General features: G+C 28.4%; 1 protein-coding gene across 1 annotated transcript in view; it reads left to right on the top strand.

Annotated features, from left to right (window-relative positions):
• Window positions 1-7,359: 7,359 nt before the first annotated feature.
• The window catches only part of LOC129960570 (putative polypeptide N-acetylgalactosaminyltransferase 10), a 110,141-nt gene continuing 99,178 nt past the window's right edge, over window positions 7,360-18,322 (top strand). Inside the window, exon 1 of the mRNA XM_056074062.1 lies at window positions 7,360-7,472. The gene's annotated coding sequence lies outside the window, so the exon portion shown is untranslated. The remainder of the gene's footprint in view (window positions 7,473-18,322) is intronic.

Here is an 18,322-nt window from a genome sequence, read left to right on the forward strand (position 1 = left end):
TACATTTGTTACATATTTTATGTTTATTGTAGGTGAGAAGCTCGAAAACAATAATATCTCACATCAAAATTAAGTTAATTGCTGTATCTATGAATATCATTCTTGAAGGTCTCTCTTTAATTTTTAAATATCTCAGGTATTTAACCTCATTATAGCTAGAGGCTATTAATTTGGTTGATTGCATTGTCTGACATTATGTTAGATAGTAGATTTCTTAAATTCAGAAGGAAAAATTAATAGAATTTTTAATGAAAGACTTATTCATTTTACCAACGAGTATTATCTAGCCTCGTTCATTTGTTTACTACGTCGCTTTGCAAAGAGAAAAGCTGAGGCTTTATGATTATTTAAATAATTTGAAAATTTCTTCACAGTGCAGTCATTGTTTAATTTTAAAAATAGTAGACATACATATATTAAATTAATTTAAAGTTTGGAGGATAGAAAGTGACCTAATTTATTATTATATTCGAGTTTCAACATTTGATTTTACTTATATGTAAAATTTGAGGCTTTGGGAAAATGAACTAACAGAATCAATTGATTTTGATTAAATGGCTTAAAAATCTTGACATGCTGCACCACAGAAAGAGATTAGCTTTCTCTGTTGAATAGATATTCATTATTTTTCTAAAATTGTCTACCTGACTTATTGTTAGTCACTGGCAGATTTCAAAAATGTTCATTTCATAATCTCAAATAACTTTATGTTCCGTGTTAGAATTTATTTATTTAGGTCTTGTGCTACAAGACTTCTCCAGGCAAATTTATTTTATGAATTTCGCTTGTATTTAAATTTCATTAATTGGCGAAAACTACATTCAGTTTTTTTTTTATTTCTTTGCCACAATATATATATCATTTTATAAATAAATCTCAAATTAACATTTTCTTAGATAAGTCACAATTATCTTGAATTTTATTCACGACTATGAAAACTATAATTTTCTTTATTTTTTTTTTCTCTACAACGAAACTATCATAAACATAAAAAAAGAAATCACACCATATAAACTTATTCTATGTCTTTTTTTTCTTTTCATGGCAAATTTGTAGGCCTATGAAATGGCCTAATAATATGAGCAAGGGGATAAAATAATTGGAATTATGTAATTTAAATATTTTTTTTTCTTTCCGACAGAAATTTCAGGTACATTGACAAGACATGAAGAAAACAACTTTAAAATGTATTTTCTTGACAGCCAAGATCTACCAGACTAGGAAGTATCAAAGGAGCGAATTCAAACTAAACTTGGACAACTTGTAAATCCAATTTTCAAGAATAAAATCCACTCTGAGCAAAGGGGCGTAGGAACTAATGTTGCGAATTCAGAAATCTTCAAATGGGATAGCGAGTTGACTTCTGACGTTGCCTGATGATTATGCCTCTTAATGATTTATTTACAAATTTAAAGTACAAATTCACTTCATAGTATTATTTTTAAAATTCAGATACAATATAAATGGGTATGTTTTTCTTCAAATTTATGACTTCATTGTAATGACGTAATATTTATTTCTATTGCATTCTGGTATTTCATTTCTAGAACAATGTTTTTCTTTTTTTGAGGGTATCCTATAATTACCGCATACACTTTGCTAATTGTGATTTCTATTTGTATGTAGGGGAAAAAACTACCAAAGGACATACTTTTACGACCTCTGGTTTTCCAGAAAATCGAAATAAAAAAAACAATTAATTTGATCTAGTCATACATAAGCATAATTTAAAACATGTAGAACTGCGGTATACGTATGAAGTATAATGTCTACGAGAACAAAAATTCAAAATTATCGTCTGATAAAACAGAGCATGGAACTGGCACATTGTGAGATGGGAGACTGAATACAGTTAGTGTGATTTTAAGAAAAAAATGAGCAGTAATTTTAGTTCTGCTATAAATGGGGTTCGATGCATCAATTTTTTCAAATGGCTTCATAAAAAATTCTTAAGTTTTAGGGAGATTTTAGTTTCGAATACTTGAGGATCATCTTTTTAACCAGCGGAAGTGGGCTCCCCTCGAATTTATTTTATCTTTTATTCATTCCCTTTTTAAAAAAAATCTTTTATTCATTCTTTTTTTTTAATATTTTATTCATTCTTTTGTCAGTCTTGTAATTCATTGCTTAGTTGCTGTCCATGTAATGTTTGGCATAAGTTAAACTAATAAAAATACTTCTAAATGCCTAGAAACGGGACATAAAAGAACACAAAGGAAGGTCTCGGATGAAAGGCTTTCAACTTCAGTCCTCGAAAATCAATAAATCTTTGGTATACCCCACAGAATGTTTTAAAGTTTCACATATATGTTTCAACGTTCTTTTCTGTTTCAAATTCAGATTTTGTGGACCATGCCTGAATTTATTAGCTAGGATTTTTTGTTATTTTATAAGATAGCGTAGTTTAATCATGATGCCATTCTTTTTATTTTCTTAAATAAATAGCACGCGAAATTATATTCTTCTAATCATTAAGAATTCATTAGTAGAATATTTCTCAGATATTTGAATATCAAACATATACTTCCTAGTTTATATAAATAGATAATAATATTGAAAAAACTCACAATTTTGATTTATTCCATGAATATAAATTTCAAAGGTACATCATTGGTTTTCTGAAACTTTAATCATTGCTGATTCAATTCTATACATCACGCATTTACATTCATAAATACTAACATAATTCCTATTTTAAGAACTAAAATTAAAAGGTTTTTAGCATTTTTGCTTACTTGATTTGTTTCACGCTTGCAAAGGTGAGGTTTTAAAATCCCTCATTCATTTTCCAAGGGTTTTTTTTAAATTTATTTTTGTGTCTTTTTTTTATTGAAGAAATAAACAATATCAATATTTTTAGTCTTAGTAATCAATTAATGATGAATTTGATGATTTTTTTATTATTTGGGAGTGACGTCATCTGATGATGAATTCGTAAAAACTTGTTAAAACATTCATTAATGTTTACAACGGCTTAAAATGTACAAAATTATAAAATTATATAAAATATAAAATGATAAAAAAATTTAAAAAAATTGAATTTTTAGTACACTAAAAGAAGTGCTTTTTCAACAAATTATTTCTATGTTTTTTTAAAGAAATTAATACCCCACTTTGAAGTTTTACGTCTGAAACTTTGGGATGAACTTCAAAAATTTGTAAAGTAATCCGATGACGAGGGTAACATTCAATCGGCACTCGAGTCTCGAAGTTTATCACACCACACAAATGTCGGATGTTTGAAGTGCTGCATTTCCAAACTAAAGGCTGGCATAATATAGAGCTCGATCTTGCTCCGTCAATCTTCTGAGTAGGGGATACTAGTACATTTGAATATCTTTTCAACTAATGCTTAAAAGAAAAGGAAAATGCATTAATCTAAACTATATGGAACCTCAATCAACTTTATTAAAGAACATACATAAATTTTATTTTTATACCTATATCTATATCTATCTATCTATCTATTTATATGCAATTATCCTTTGTATATGTAGCGTAGATAATTATAATAAGCAAAAAATATGAATCAGTAAAAATCAGATCATTTACTATAAATCATATAATTTATAATAAATTACACTTTTTAAAATATTCAAATGCAGAAAACATTTCGCTCGCATTCATGCAAAAAATGTGAGCTTATAATTGCGATTTCGAAAACATTGATGCTACTCAAGATATAAAAAAAAATTCAACAGTCTTTCAAACTTCATTTTTTTTGAAAATACATGTTTGGGAATGCTTTTTCATATCATAAATACACTAATAAGAAAGAAAATGCTCTCTAATTTGACAAGAAAATGAATGCAATTCTTAATGGAGGCATTTAAAATGAACGAAAGAAGTTACAGCTTCATTATTTCCGGAGATATTTTGCCCTCCTGTATTGCATTTAAAGGAATAGAGGCATTTAGTTTTAAATTGCACGACTTCTTAAATGTCCGGACGAATCCTTTTAAGTGAGGCTATTAGTTTCCCACCGCATGCTAAGACTTCCTGTCAGGAACCTTAGAATGCAAAAGAGAGCTCCTAAATTTCACAAATGACGTCCGATTCAGCTGGTAATATCCGCAAGTTTTACGGCATCCTCTTTTCCAACCAAATTCACAAAAGAAGATGGGGACTATATATACGTTTCATAACCGAGTTCCTGACGGCTGTCATCGTCAATGTGTTGCTTCGTAAATGGAAGGCACTTGAAACTTTGATAAGCATCAAAGGGCATACATATGCTAGGTAAGGATCTAGCAAGCGGAGACACTGGAATTTGATTAGTAAAATTTTTCTATTCTGTTATTAATAGTAAATAAGTAAAGAATGAATTATTGAATTTTTTCAAATTGATAGTAATTTAAGAAACACTTTTAGAAAGCATTATAGGATAATTTAAGATTTTTTACCGAAATTTTAATATACAGATATAACCAGTAATAAAAGAAAAATAAATATTTGAACAACTATATAAGAAAATTACTTGCTTTACTTGATTTAAATGGTTGATTAGATTTTTTTATATATTTCATTTCTTAAATAGGAAGTTGTATTTGGCGGCTCAAGGTAGTTCATTCATATTTACAGATCACAAATACAGTCTGAAACTAAAATCATCTTCATAAGTTTGAATAGAAGCCACTAATTTTGCCTTTAAACTTCCTTAAATTGATGAAGCTTGATAGGCTAAAGAATGATTGCTTATTCAGATGAATTCCACACTACCAAAATCAGATTTCTGAAGATCTCGTAAATCATCAAAGAACCAATTAATGTAATATATCAAGTTAAAAGATTTGTGTTTGAATGATTAATTAATAATATATTTCACTAAATAAAAATAATACAAAAGGTTTCAAAAACACTCTTTTAAAGGGAAAGTATAATTTTCTAATTTTCACTATATATTATTTAATTCATCAATACAAATACGAAGAAAAACATTTTTTTTTTCAAATTCACTTTTAAAAAGGCACCACTGGTATGGAGTTAAAAATAAATTAAATTAATTCATTAAATTATTATTAAATTTGAAAATATTAAAACAGTGCAATTCCATTCTTGATCCTGTCTTATGAGAAAAGATTGAAAATCGATTACAAAAATTAATATTTACAAGAATGGAACAAGTGTGTACAAATAATGTTTCTATTTTGCAGTCAGTCAAACTTTGTCTTTGATAAATTGTACGCAACTCAAAAAAAAAAAAAAAAAAAAAAACTTGACAAACTATGTGCATTTAAATTATGAATTAGGAAAACTATATTTTTCACATATTCGCAGGCGCAATATAAGATCAATAATTTCCTTTCAATTTATCATTTTTTAATCTAAAGCTAACAAACGCTGAACATCATGTTCGTTAACATCATTCGAAAGTTTTATTCTTCACTTTTAAATCAAATAATAATTCCAGTGGAGTGAATTCATCTTCTTATGATATACATAAATACACTGCGCCTATTTAATTCTTAATATTTTGCAGGAGGAAAAAAATATACGACCACGTAAAAAGTTTCGAGTTCAATGTCATGTGGCATGTGAAGTTAAGTTCGGCATACAGTTGTAAAATGGGGAGAACTGAATTAATTTAAATGCCAGTAAACTTAAAGGGAAACTTTTGTATCAGTTTGTTTTATTTTGTTTTATCAGCAGTGTATTATATTATCAATCACCATTTTATCATAAAAATGTTTTTGATATAATTATTATATCAAACTAATTGGTCTAGTTATTATTATTTATTTTTCTAAAAGAATCACAGAAAACAGCACAGAAATTAAAGTCTCCCAAAAAATTCTCAATAAAAATGCGTGCGATTTTGATTTAAAAAGTATTTCCACAATTTGAATATATTGTAAACATTATAAAATCTATTAATAATGTTGATAAAGCATTTTAACCCTTTATTTACCGAAGGTACTTTTAAGTGCTGTTTAAATCTGGCTGATATCTACACAATAAGATTATTTTTTCAAACAGTATTTGAAAGACCACGATGAATGTTTTTCCAATAAAAAGCAGTAGATATCATCTAAAAATAACCTTCAAAATATCTTATAAATAATTTAATTAATTAAAAAAGGTTTTTTTCCCTTCTTCTTGCGTTTATTCTGTACAAAAACTTAACTAATGGTTCAAAAATAAATTTGAAAAATTGATGGTTAAGTAATTCGGAGTTTAATAAATAAAGTTAAATCGATATAATATGGACTGGCTTTTGTATCCTACTTGTACTATAAATAAAGATTCATTTAAGACGTCTGAATAAGGTGCGAACAAATACATAAAATAGGTACCGTTTTATCATTAAGTTATTCTTGGTTACTGCCTAAGGATGCTATAACAATGTGGTGGTAGCCCATTATACTGAATTGCCGAAAGACGGTATATTTTTTACGTCCCCCCTTTTTTCTGCAATTTGAATAATAACTAATTTTTTTAAAAAAAGGAACTTTTTTATATAATTCATTTTATTAAATCTATTTAACTCTGTTGAGGTTGATTGCGCATTTCACGATTTAAGTACGCATTGATAAATGTTGCCTGAATGGGAATATTTGCTTAGGAACGAGTACTCATAGTGTTTCTATGAGTAAGTACACATAAAAACACTATGTGTACACATAGTAATGTACACATAGATTTTTGTAAAGTACACATAGACATATTTTATTTTCGTGTAACTCCCTTATTATTAAATACCAGAAATAAATATACATACAGTTGATATTTATTATTTCGTGATCATTAACTTCAATACACTTAACAAAATCTTGATATAAAGTCTTAAGCTGCTCATTATTATCTATTCTCTCGGTTAAAAGTTAATATAATAAAGATAAAATATATAAATGGTTCGAAAAATGAAATCTGACCTATAATTACACTAGCGCTGTCAAACTGCTGTTGTTGAAATTAATCTTTCAAGAATTTTTTTTAGAAACTACAGGTTGATTTAAACGTTTCCATATCTTATAAATTAAATAAATGTATAATTAATGAGTTTTATACGTTTAATAGAAAAATGGGCATATATTTTTAATAATTTTCGAAGTTTGACAAATAATCTTGTGTTTTACCAATCAATTTAATGTCAAAGTTTCAGCTGAATAACTACAGATTATGTGTGGGTGCATGTCAAGGTTTCACCCAAGACAGTTGATTCTCTAGAGAATGTTTGTGGTGAGATATTGAATTATGGCAGGACAATATTTATGCACGCATTTGTAGATAAACGAAAGAGGGCGCCTGGAAAGATGACGTCACGGCTGTTGGGGGTAGACAGGAGAGCTGGGGCGCGAGGGGATTTTCGAAACGGAAGCATCACTTTTCTGCCGAGCACCGGCGTGGTGAGAAACTATATCTCACGAGAGAGAGAGCAACGTGGTCTCAACTTAAAGCGTGTTACCAAAGTTAGGGCATTAGTAATATAATCTCCATATTCCTATTTTGTTAAAGGCTTCTGTATACTTCGGGTAAGAAATATTTGAGTGATATGTAGTAGTTTTAGAAATATTTTAACAGAATCGTAGTTTTAAATTCGTGATTTCATAATTAATGTAGATCATTTTTATTGCTGAGAATTTATGCATTCATCTTTATATTTTGTTTTGCAGTAACCTTGATAGTTATTGCATGATACTTGATAAATTAAAAGAGATTTTTTTTCCTCATTCGATATTTAAATGATAATATTAAAATATTATTTTCCAGTTATAATTTAGGTATTTATGGAGTCCAAAAAAATGTTATCTCAATATTCGAAAGTTTATAATATAAATATTTTTAATTTCATTTGCTATAAGGCTAATTGAAAATTTGAATAAAAAGACGATTTTTTTTACAGAACACGTGCTATATAAATTTATTTTTAAGAATTGCTTTGAGAGTTACTTAGTGAGCATTCTATTGATATAAGAAATACCTTTGTCTTTATATTAAATATCTCTTTAAAAATATTTGATCTGGAACAAAAAGATATTTGACTAAAGGTATTTCAAATTTACAAATTAAAAATGACGCATTACTCCAAAAAGCAAACGAAGTGGAATCATTGAAAATAATTTTCAATTTATTTTGTATAAGATAATTATATTTTAATTTTAAAAAAATTAGATCTAATTTTGAACCCGGTTTTTCAGAAATATTTTGAAGTCCCTATATATCAAGGGTGCCTTAGTTAATAGCTCAAAATTTTTAGAATTTATCTGCCTATATAGATATATTTATTTATACAGGTTGATGTAATGGTCGATATTAAAATAAAAAGTTTGTCGTCATAGTCATTAGTCAAACATGCAAGAAGGTGTGTTTTTCGATATTTTCATAAAAAATAAAGAAACACCACCATCTGTACTAGTCGATGCTAATGATAAATGGATTTCTCAATAGCTATTCCTAGAAATAATGACTTTCAAGTAGTCATGAGGCATGAAAAAATTGCATGTGTGCCATGAAAATGTTTTTACTTAAAATTCAAAATTTTTAGTATCACACATTTAAAGAACAAAAAAAAAATCAACTTAAAAATTTCGCAAAAAGCTTTCTTTCAGATATATTTGATATCATATCTCCTAAATGAATAAAAAATACCGTTTGTTTCATGTGATTGTGCATGGACAAATATAAATGATGTGGAGAAAAAATGTCAGCTGAAAAAATAAATCACGGAAGTTTGTATTTTCAATGGTTAATGATAACCGCTTAACAATATTCTATATTCATGAAGGTGAATTTTCAGCATTGCAGAATATCAAATATTTCCTTTCACTTTGGGATACAACTTACATATAAGATTAAATTAAAATTCTATCATGTTCAACAGCGTGGCGATACATTTTGTAAAATCGAATTTTGCACGGCTATTTTAAATTTTGTCTGTCTATAAAGGTATTTTAAAAGGCGATAAAATTCAATACATCATTTAATTTTGACAATAGAAGAAATATAGATAACTAAAAATCAAAATAGAATACATTTTTTTAGTTTGTATCAAGGAAAGAAGAAAAATGTATAATTTTTTTTATCATCATAATTTAATATATAAAATTGGTATCACAAAAATTAGGTAGCTTAAGTTAGACAGCTAAATAAATAAATGGAGTTCTCTTCTTAAAATATACAAAAAGATATCGTTCTTGAACTGTTTGGATATTAAGTACATAAAAAAGCCAGTTCTTTGACGATCACGACTTAGGCTGTGAAAATTTCATCAAGACTCATATTATCTATCTAGTCAATTACCAAAAGAGAATGTGAAGTACATTCAAAAGAAAAATTACAGCAAATTTACTTACAAATTAAAAATACGGCTACAGATTACAGCAAAGATGAATTAGAAAAAAATTTCAAAAAAATCACTTTAGATGTCTTTTTATATAAAAGAAAATATTCATAATATAATAAGAAGGCTTTAGTTAGAAATCTAAAGGAAAATTTCTTCTCCTTTTATCTAACGAGAAACAAAAACTAATCCTTGGAATTTAACTTCCTGTTCAGTGATGAACACGACCGTTCACATCTTCTTCAGCCTTCTTTAAATCTTGTGGATGATAAACTTGAAGTTCGAAGATATTCATCGGGTGACCTGGCCGATCACATCTCCATATTTAAAATCCCAAAAGAATATCTTCACTGTGCCAAATATATCGAGGCTAGCCGCAGTAATCTGCAGGAGTAACATCGATAATTTATTAAAGAGTGCCTCAAGTTATCACCGATTGCATTATTAAAAGCGTGGCTCGTCGCTTTCATACCTGCATAAGAAATAATTTAGCGCTGTATTAGGACATTGATATCTGTCGTTTCTTTTTTATGTTTCTGCTATATTTTTTATGTTTTTACTTACAGCATCATTTTTCCATTTGATTACACTCAGTATCCAATGCATTCAAGTTTTGATAATTCTCATGAAATGCTTCAGAATTTACTTATAGTAGCACAGTGCATTTTAGTATTTATAAAATACTTCACTCTCCTTTTGAAAAAAAAAATTATAATCCAAAACATTCTCTGACGTCTAAGTTTCAGCATATATGTCTATCTTAAAGTTATTGATTTGCATTTATGTATCTTGTAGTTGTTTGATGTGTTTTATAGTTTAAATAATATGTTTGCGAGCATTTCATTTAAAATCTAGATATAGTTCTTGTTTACGTTTTCTTTATAATAACCTTCTATCTGATAGTTTTTATCCGACTGAATCGTCTTCGGTTTTAGTTTGAACTATATATATATATATATATATATATATATATATATATATATATATATATATATATATATATATATATATATATATATATATATATATATAAAGCATTATACTTTTTCTCTGTTAATTTGCTGTCGCAAACCCCAAAGTGGTTATGACTACAAGCCAGGTATCCTTCACAGTATGGTACAAAAATCAACCTTTGATATGAATAGTGTCCTTCGTGTTGTTCCTGAGTACGATGGCACCTTCAAAGCATTTTTTAAAATTCTAGATTCGGAAATTATTATTGCAGATTCGTAGTATTATTATTTCATTACATCAGTGCTCCGCATAAACTGAAAGCTTCGAGCGCTGTCTGAATTTCATCATTATTATATTTAAACATCGTTTGTAAATAAACTGGATAGCTTATAAATATAATCAATTAATTGCACAATTTACACATGCCGAATCAATGTAATTATTTCTTCATGATATGGCATTTTCTTTCGGACAGAATAATAACGCATACTCTCAATTCAAAAAATTTGACATTCATTATTCATGTTAAATATTCTGTTCAAAAAAGCCAGAATATCCTTCGACTTCTAAAAATACTTCTTCCCGGCACAAAAAATGCTTCAAAGGGTTATTCTTCAAAAATGTTGTTTTCAGATGAGTTTTGAGGGTTTTTTTTTTTTTTTTTTTTTTTTTGAGAGAGACAGAGAGAAACGACTATTTGCCAGGAATAGAAACACTCAAACATTCGGTGAAAGTTTCGATATCTAAATGTAAAAATTTTCCTTGCACGTTCATATTTAGTTTTAGATTGCATTCTGCTGTTGCACTTTATGCTGCTACAAAAATACTTTAGATTCATATTTTAATTTCGATTCTTCTGATTTCATTGCAATGCATATTAGCGTCATTTCCTTCACCCCCGGTAGCCGTCAAAACTGTTGTATTCAATTAATTTTGGAATGAAATGCTGCAGCGAATTTAGGGATTTATTTAGAATTAATATGGAATACACTGATGTGATAGCGTAGTTCTACTTGCCGTTAAATGGCATGCTCAGTTACTTTTGTCATGTGACTTTGATGTCTCCTAAATTGACTCTATCATATCACTTTTGTTTCGCTTCTTGCAGATAATTTCATCATTTTATATTTTAAAAAAATTTACCAAATATATAAGTATCGGAATGACAAATATTTATAAAAAGACAAAATATCTAAATAAGATATATATTAATTTCAAATATAATATTTTATAGTTTATCAAAATGCATGTTTTTCAATAATACATCAAAATCATTGAAAAAAAAAGCCCAAGTAGCATGCTTTTAATATTTTTTTCACTTTTAAAATCACAGCTTTCAGATTCTAAGATAGGAAAAAATAAACTGTTAAATTCTATGAATTAAATTCGAAAATTTAAAAAATAGAACTTTAAAAAAAGTTTTGCATTTTTTAACCATTCAATAACGCCTACAACAATTTATAGCTATTTATACAGAACAAAAGAACATAAAAGATTAAAAGACACAAAAGCATTTGAAATTTCTTTTTTGAGTTTACAAGGTTTTGAGACTTTTTTTCTTTTTACGAAAGTCATTAGTATTAGTATTGAAAGTAATGAAGTGTTATTCATTATTTTTGAGTCTTTTTCCATTTTGTTCTCATTAGCGAAAATGCGGAAAAAGATCTTAAAAAATGTTAATACCAACACTTTGTTAACAGCTTTCAACTAGCACTTTTAATTCACCAATTTGATCACAAAAGATAATATCTTATCAAGCTTTAAAATGCCTTTTCTAGAGTCCTTATTACAGAAGAGCTCCAAATAAGAAAGTGTTTGTAGTTACAAGACCGCTTTCAATTTAATGGGAGTAAGAGAACAGCAAAAAGATAAAAGTTCTTAATAATGATGAAAAGTTGGCAAATTTTAAACTTATCGTTAAATAAAAAGTTTATCGTTTTTGTTTTTTCTTTATATCTTTTATTTTTGAATCTTAATTTCCTAACTCAGCCGCTTTATCTTTGTAACAAAATTTTAGTTAGAAATAATTTCTATATTATTTTTTCTTTCTCGTCAAAAAACTGGGTTGCAAGATATTGATGAATTTCCATCTTTTAAACCTTTCTTATTCGAAAACATCTTTTTTTTGTTAGAATTTTGTTTTTCTGTGTGTTAACATTATGACTGAAACGCGCAGCAAGCTAGATCTAATAAAATTTTGTATTTAATCTATGCAAAAAAAGTGGAAATTCCTGTGAACAAAACGTATCATAAGGAAGTTTATCTGTATGTTCATGTTAATAATATAACTAGTGAACGCAACAAGCAAGAAAGAGCAAATTAATATATATATATATATATTGATATTTATAAAATTTAGAGAATTATATTCTCGGATTTGTAAACTTATATCAAACCTTTTATTAGACCCACCGTTGATTGACTAGTCAATTTGTCTCTTCGTGTATATATGAAAGCTTCAGCTCAAAAATGCAACAAGTTACACAAAGGAAATTCAATATGTAGTCTTAACATAAAAACTGTAAATCTTTATCGAAATTTGGGTGAGATTGATCAAACTGAATTTCGTCTGTTCGTCCGTCTATGTGTATCTTCACTTGATTTAAAAGCATCGAACATTAAGGACAAAGTTATTGTTCTTTTTGCTGGAAGTAAAATTCGAAGATAAGATTTTGTTTTAAATGATTTTATTAATGTCAGTAAATAATAGAATCTTAAATTCTACATTGGTACATACATACAAAATACATACCAAATTTTCTTCATTGTGCCTTGAAACTTGACCCGAAACTGATCTGTAGTTTAAGCATCTGAGAAAGTCGACGGGAGAACACTGCTTTGGCTCATTTTTTTTCCTTCATATCTTTAACTTCGAAGACTATTTTCCTAATTCCGCTGCTATATATCTGTCATAAAATTTTACTTTTTGAAATAACTTCTATATTATTTTTATTGTGTCATTTATGAAGTGTTAAAACATCTCGATTGCAAGTTTTTAATGAATTTCAGCATTTTAGAATTTCCTCATTTCAAAAAGATAAATCTTTGGAAATCATTTCCTTGAGGTTTGTGAAATTTAAGTCCATTAATTTCATTACTTTATGTTAGTTGTAGATATAATTAGGAATTCTGCTCAGACCAATGTAGAGCCTATCTGGTTGACGTACTTTATTGAAACTTTTTTCTGCTTTATATGGAATTATTTGGGGGGGGGGTAAGAATGCAAATGTTTAGGGACTATTATATTCATGCAAGTTGAAGCACCTTATAATACCCAACAAGTGAAGGAACAGCTTCGTGCCCAGTTTGGAGACAAATGATAAATTTCGAAACATTACCTAACTGTCTGGCCCTCCACTTTTTTCAGACTTTAATCTCTGTGATTTCTGTTTGGGGAAAGATGCATGAAAGATCGTGTCTAAGAAGAAAGCATATGAATTAGTAATGAACTGAAGACAAGAATAACTCAGTATGTTGCTACAATTGATCAAGAAACACTTCGAGCTGCTGATGAACACGCTATAATATTCTTTAAACACGTAATTGACGAAAATAGATTGTACATTTAATAAATCATACGATTAAATAAAGTTTTGTGTTTCAAATTTATTTTTCGTTCCTTATACGGCACTTTTTCCCCTGTTGATGGAAGTTTGAATTATAAATTTTTATTGAAGATTTATATTTCTCATGGTCAAAAATAATGTATATACCAAGTTTCAATAAAATACATCAAACATAACAGTTTCTATATAAGTCTGAGTAGGGTCACTTTAATTATAATCACTCTGTATTTCACTGTATTTTATAATCTCACCGTGCTTCTGAAAAATGAAAGTCCAGTTTGAGAACTGAAAATTCATCTATTTTTAACACGTTCTTATTTACTTGCTTTCTTATCTGTCTGTTCGATATAAATTTAAACTAAATTCCCGATGAGCCAGCGACTTGAAAATTTAAGCATAACTCAGAACTGGATGACCATGCAATTTTTACTCGCTCTTTTATCTGTTCGGTTCAAATTTTATCATTGGGAAGTTAGTTTAAAATCGATTACAATATTTCACACACACAAAACTAAAAAGCAGAAAATAATTATTTAATTAAAAATGTTTTTAAAATACTATGTTTTTAAACAAGATTTAAAAATATCAATTCCTCCAAGCCCCATACAGTCTGTCTAAAAAATTTGTGATAGTGAATTTTTAAAAACTCCCAGTTTCAAATAAGTCTGTGTGATTATAAACTTTTACGGGACTAGGAGAAATTATTTTTTTATTTTTAGCCTGTTTTAAAAAATTGGTATATTAATTATTTTATTTATGTAATTATAAATTAATGGTAACCGAAAAAATGTAAATAATAATTCTTAACATTATGGCATAGAGAATTGCAGGTTAGAAAACATATTCCATAACAAAGGCTTGCCTCGAATATAAGATTACAGCATGCTAAGTATGCCATAGGGATTCAAACTTTTTTATGGACCGAACTGTGACTTGAAACATATGAAGAATAATATATCATTTCGGGTATTTCTATTATAAAAATTGCCTGATATGTCTAAAAAAACAACCCTCGTGTGACTTCGAATCCAATTACACTTTTTTATATTAAAATAATTCTATTTCTTATTTTTAAAGTCAGAATTTTTTTATGGAAACTGTCTGAGCTGTAAACGTTCGCTAAAGCCAGATTTATTTAATAATATGGAGAATACTTATTTTAAGAATAAGCTATTAAATGTTAACTTCAAGTTCTGGATATTTTATGATATTTTTTCTCCGAATATCTAATAAATATACTTAAGTATTTATAAATAATTCTTTAGAGCTAGCCAAAGCATTTTATAATAGCAACTAAAGATGCCGGTATTGTTTGAATTACGTTTTGTTCAAAAATATATGGAATGCAAATTTGTGTTCTTATGGGTTGTAATTTATATTCAGAATTTAGGTTACATAGTAATTTACCTTTTCCTAGGAGTGTGAAACAATTACATTATCTGAAATAACTATTCGCAGAAACTATGAGACTAGTAAAGTTGATTAGCACAAAGTGAGAGCTTAGCGTTTAATTGTTATATTAATTAAAGCGAAATATATTAGCAGATCGCTCAACAGCTGTGTTAGTTTCATAGTCACATCGATGAGCCAATTGCAATAAGGGTAATGAAATTGATTCTATCCGCATAGGTACGAAAGGGTTCAATATCTTTATCTCATTTACCCATTTTGTACTAAATGCTAATACAAAATATGTGTTTTGAGATTTCTATTTCGAATTATGTAAATCCTTTCGAATTACTTTCATGATAGAGTTTCACATAGTATATATAATTTCGCTTAGCTATTATATATCAAGGAAATTTAAATTATAAATGGTTAGGCTACTTTGTCAAATTATATTAATTTTGTTAAAATCTATATTTGTCGAGAATTCCTTAATTAATCCGTCTAATGTATTAAATATAAGAGGAAAGACAGTAAGTCTACACAGTATAACAAAGGCATGATTATATATGTTAGTATTCGAGTCAACTTTCCTCTCTTTAAGATGATACAATTATCTTAGGCTTAATCGGTGGCGTGTAGAACCCTCCGTGGATTTAATTAGAAACCTTACAAGCAATGAAATCGGCATTAGAATAATAAAGTGTTTTCCATGACTCAGTATTTTGAGAGAAATTTCAGATTTTTTTTTGTTGTTGTTTGTTTGTTTGTTGTAATTACAAAACAGGATTTCGTAATTAAGTTTCATAGTAACTTAGAAAATATCAACTAAGCAAAAGTTAATTATAAACTAGCATTCTATAGCAGGCTAACTAGGTAGCATACGATAAGTAAAGGATTTTACTACTCAGTATGACTACTTTCTTTTCTTAACAGATAAGAATTGTATATCTATCTCATTGTGGGAGGATGTTCCAATAAATCAAAACCAGAATCATTTTTGTAAAATAAAGAAACGAATTAACATTTAATAGGCAAAGAGATTGCGAACATTTAAATGATTTTACATATGAGAAATAATCATAGTGATTTAAATGGTCAACGTCACTTTAAAAATGAATAATTCACAAACGATTGAGAGCAGAAATATACCGTTTGCATGCAAAGAATGGCAATAAAATTTGATTTTTTTTAATCGACAAACCAGATGTGTTTTTTAGTGAAATGTTTTTCAGTTTAAATTTCTAGATGCTTCCTTACTTGCTGGAACCACTGCATCAAGTAAGGTCCTTATTTTATGTAGAATAACGGTTTACAGATATTCCATGCGTCATTTTCCATTTGACAGATCAGTTGTTGAACAAATAATTTAATTTGTGATAGCATTAAGAACCATTTTTGATAGGCGAAAAAAGTTGCTTATACTATTAAAAGACATAATTTCTCGGCTGACAGTGAGCTCTTGAATGGTAGGTGGCGTATCAAATACTTGTAAGCTTGGCCAGTGTCTCATCTTAGGTAATCCATTGCTCCAAAAACTCAAGAACTAAATGATGGTTCAAACTGTAAACTACATTACTCATAAAATCTGGCTGATAAAAAGAAGCCAGTTCCATTTTATCTTTTCTGTGCAAAAGATGTCTTTTAATATTTATTCGTTTCTGAATTGTTGCTTTTTAATCTTGCTCCAGTTCTCTGAACATTAAGCTATTCTTGTGCGTTCTGATTTGAAGGCATCATTTTCTTGCACATAGCCTATCATCGTGCACATAGCACATAGCCTATCATCGTGCATTATCAACTATCATAGACCCGCATTGTAGATATATAATTGTTATATAAACGAATGCAATTAGGGCCAAGTTAGATGATATAAATGCCCTTTTGTTATAATAGGAGGCTAATTCTTTTTGAAGTAATTGACAAGTGATTTTTTATATTTTTTCTGGGTACTAAGCAGAAACTTCGCAATAATAACAGTACTACGGAGACTGATGTCAGAAATAACTCTATACACTGAAGTGCCAGAAAAACTGGTACACCAATCTAATATCGTGTAGAACCCCCATGAGCATGCAGAAGTGACGCAAAATGGCATGGAATGGATTAAACTAATTTGTGAAGATATTCTGTTGACAGTTCACACCATGATTCCTACAAGGCAGTCCACAAAACCACGGGAGTGCGAAATGATGGAGAACTCCTAAGGAAAGCACGTTGCAAAACATCCCAGATATGCTCGATAATGTTCATGCCAGAGACATTAGGTGGCCAAGGGAGGGAGCGAAATTCTGAAGAGTGCTCCACTAAAAAGTATGTTTATGTAAATTTTGTTGATGGGAATGTAAAACACTGTTTGTGCATAAATGGATGCATGAAAAAAATTTACTCATTGACATTTTTTAGCTATGAAGGCGATATAAAAATTTAATTTTTATAACTTTTTTATTATTTTTTGTACAAAAACCAAAAGGTATTAATATAATTGCCCACCTTATTTAATAAAGCTTTGTATGTGCTTAGATGGATTGTTTAGAGAAATAAAGCTTTTTCCACTTTTAATGGATACCTTACATGCATTATTGCATTGTTAAAACTCATTATATGCTGTTTTTATATGAACAATGTAGTACTGCAATGAACAATACGGTAATAACACTCTGTTACTGCGATAGCATTTTAAAACAACTAGAACTCTTTATTTCATTTTTGCTTTTCTTTCGAATTTCTTTTCACATACACTGGTATATTGGCGATATTTAGCATCTAAAGAAAGTACGCTTCATCTGATTAATATTAAATATATTAAGTACTAACTTTAATATTACTTTACTAAAAATATTCCAAAAACTATGATACGTAAATTATTTAAAAAACATTTATCGCGTGTAGTTTACTAGGATATCTATGGATAAAGCAAACTCCTTCACATTTAAATCGGACAACATTTTACAGCATGCACTTTCCTTTGTCAGCATGATGATGCTACACATATTCAAATTTCTTTACAATGCATTAGACGCTTTATCCTGGAAATGAGCATATAAGAAACTGTAGTGAAAAATCTCAATTTCTACAAGCATTAGAAAAACTTATTATGAAATTAGTCTAAGAATGTTTTTAGGAACCCATTTCT

The sequence above is a fragment of the Argiope bruennichi genome, chromosome X2 (assembly GCF_947563725.1).
Source record: "Argiope bruennichi chromosome X2, qqArgBrue1.1, whole genome shotgun sequence".
NCBI classification, from domain to species: Eukaryota; Metazoa; Arthropoda; class Arachnida; order Araneae; family Araneidae; genus Argiope; species Argiope bruennichi.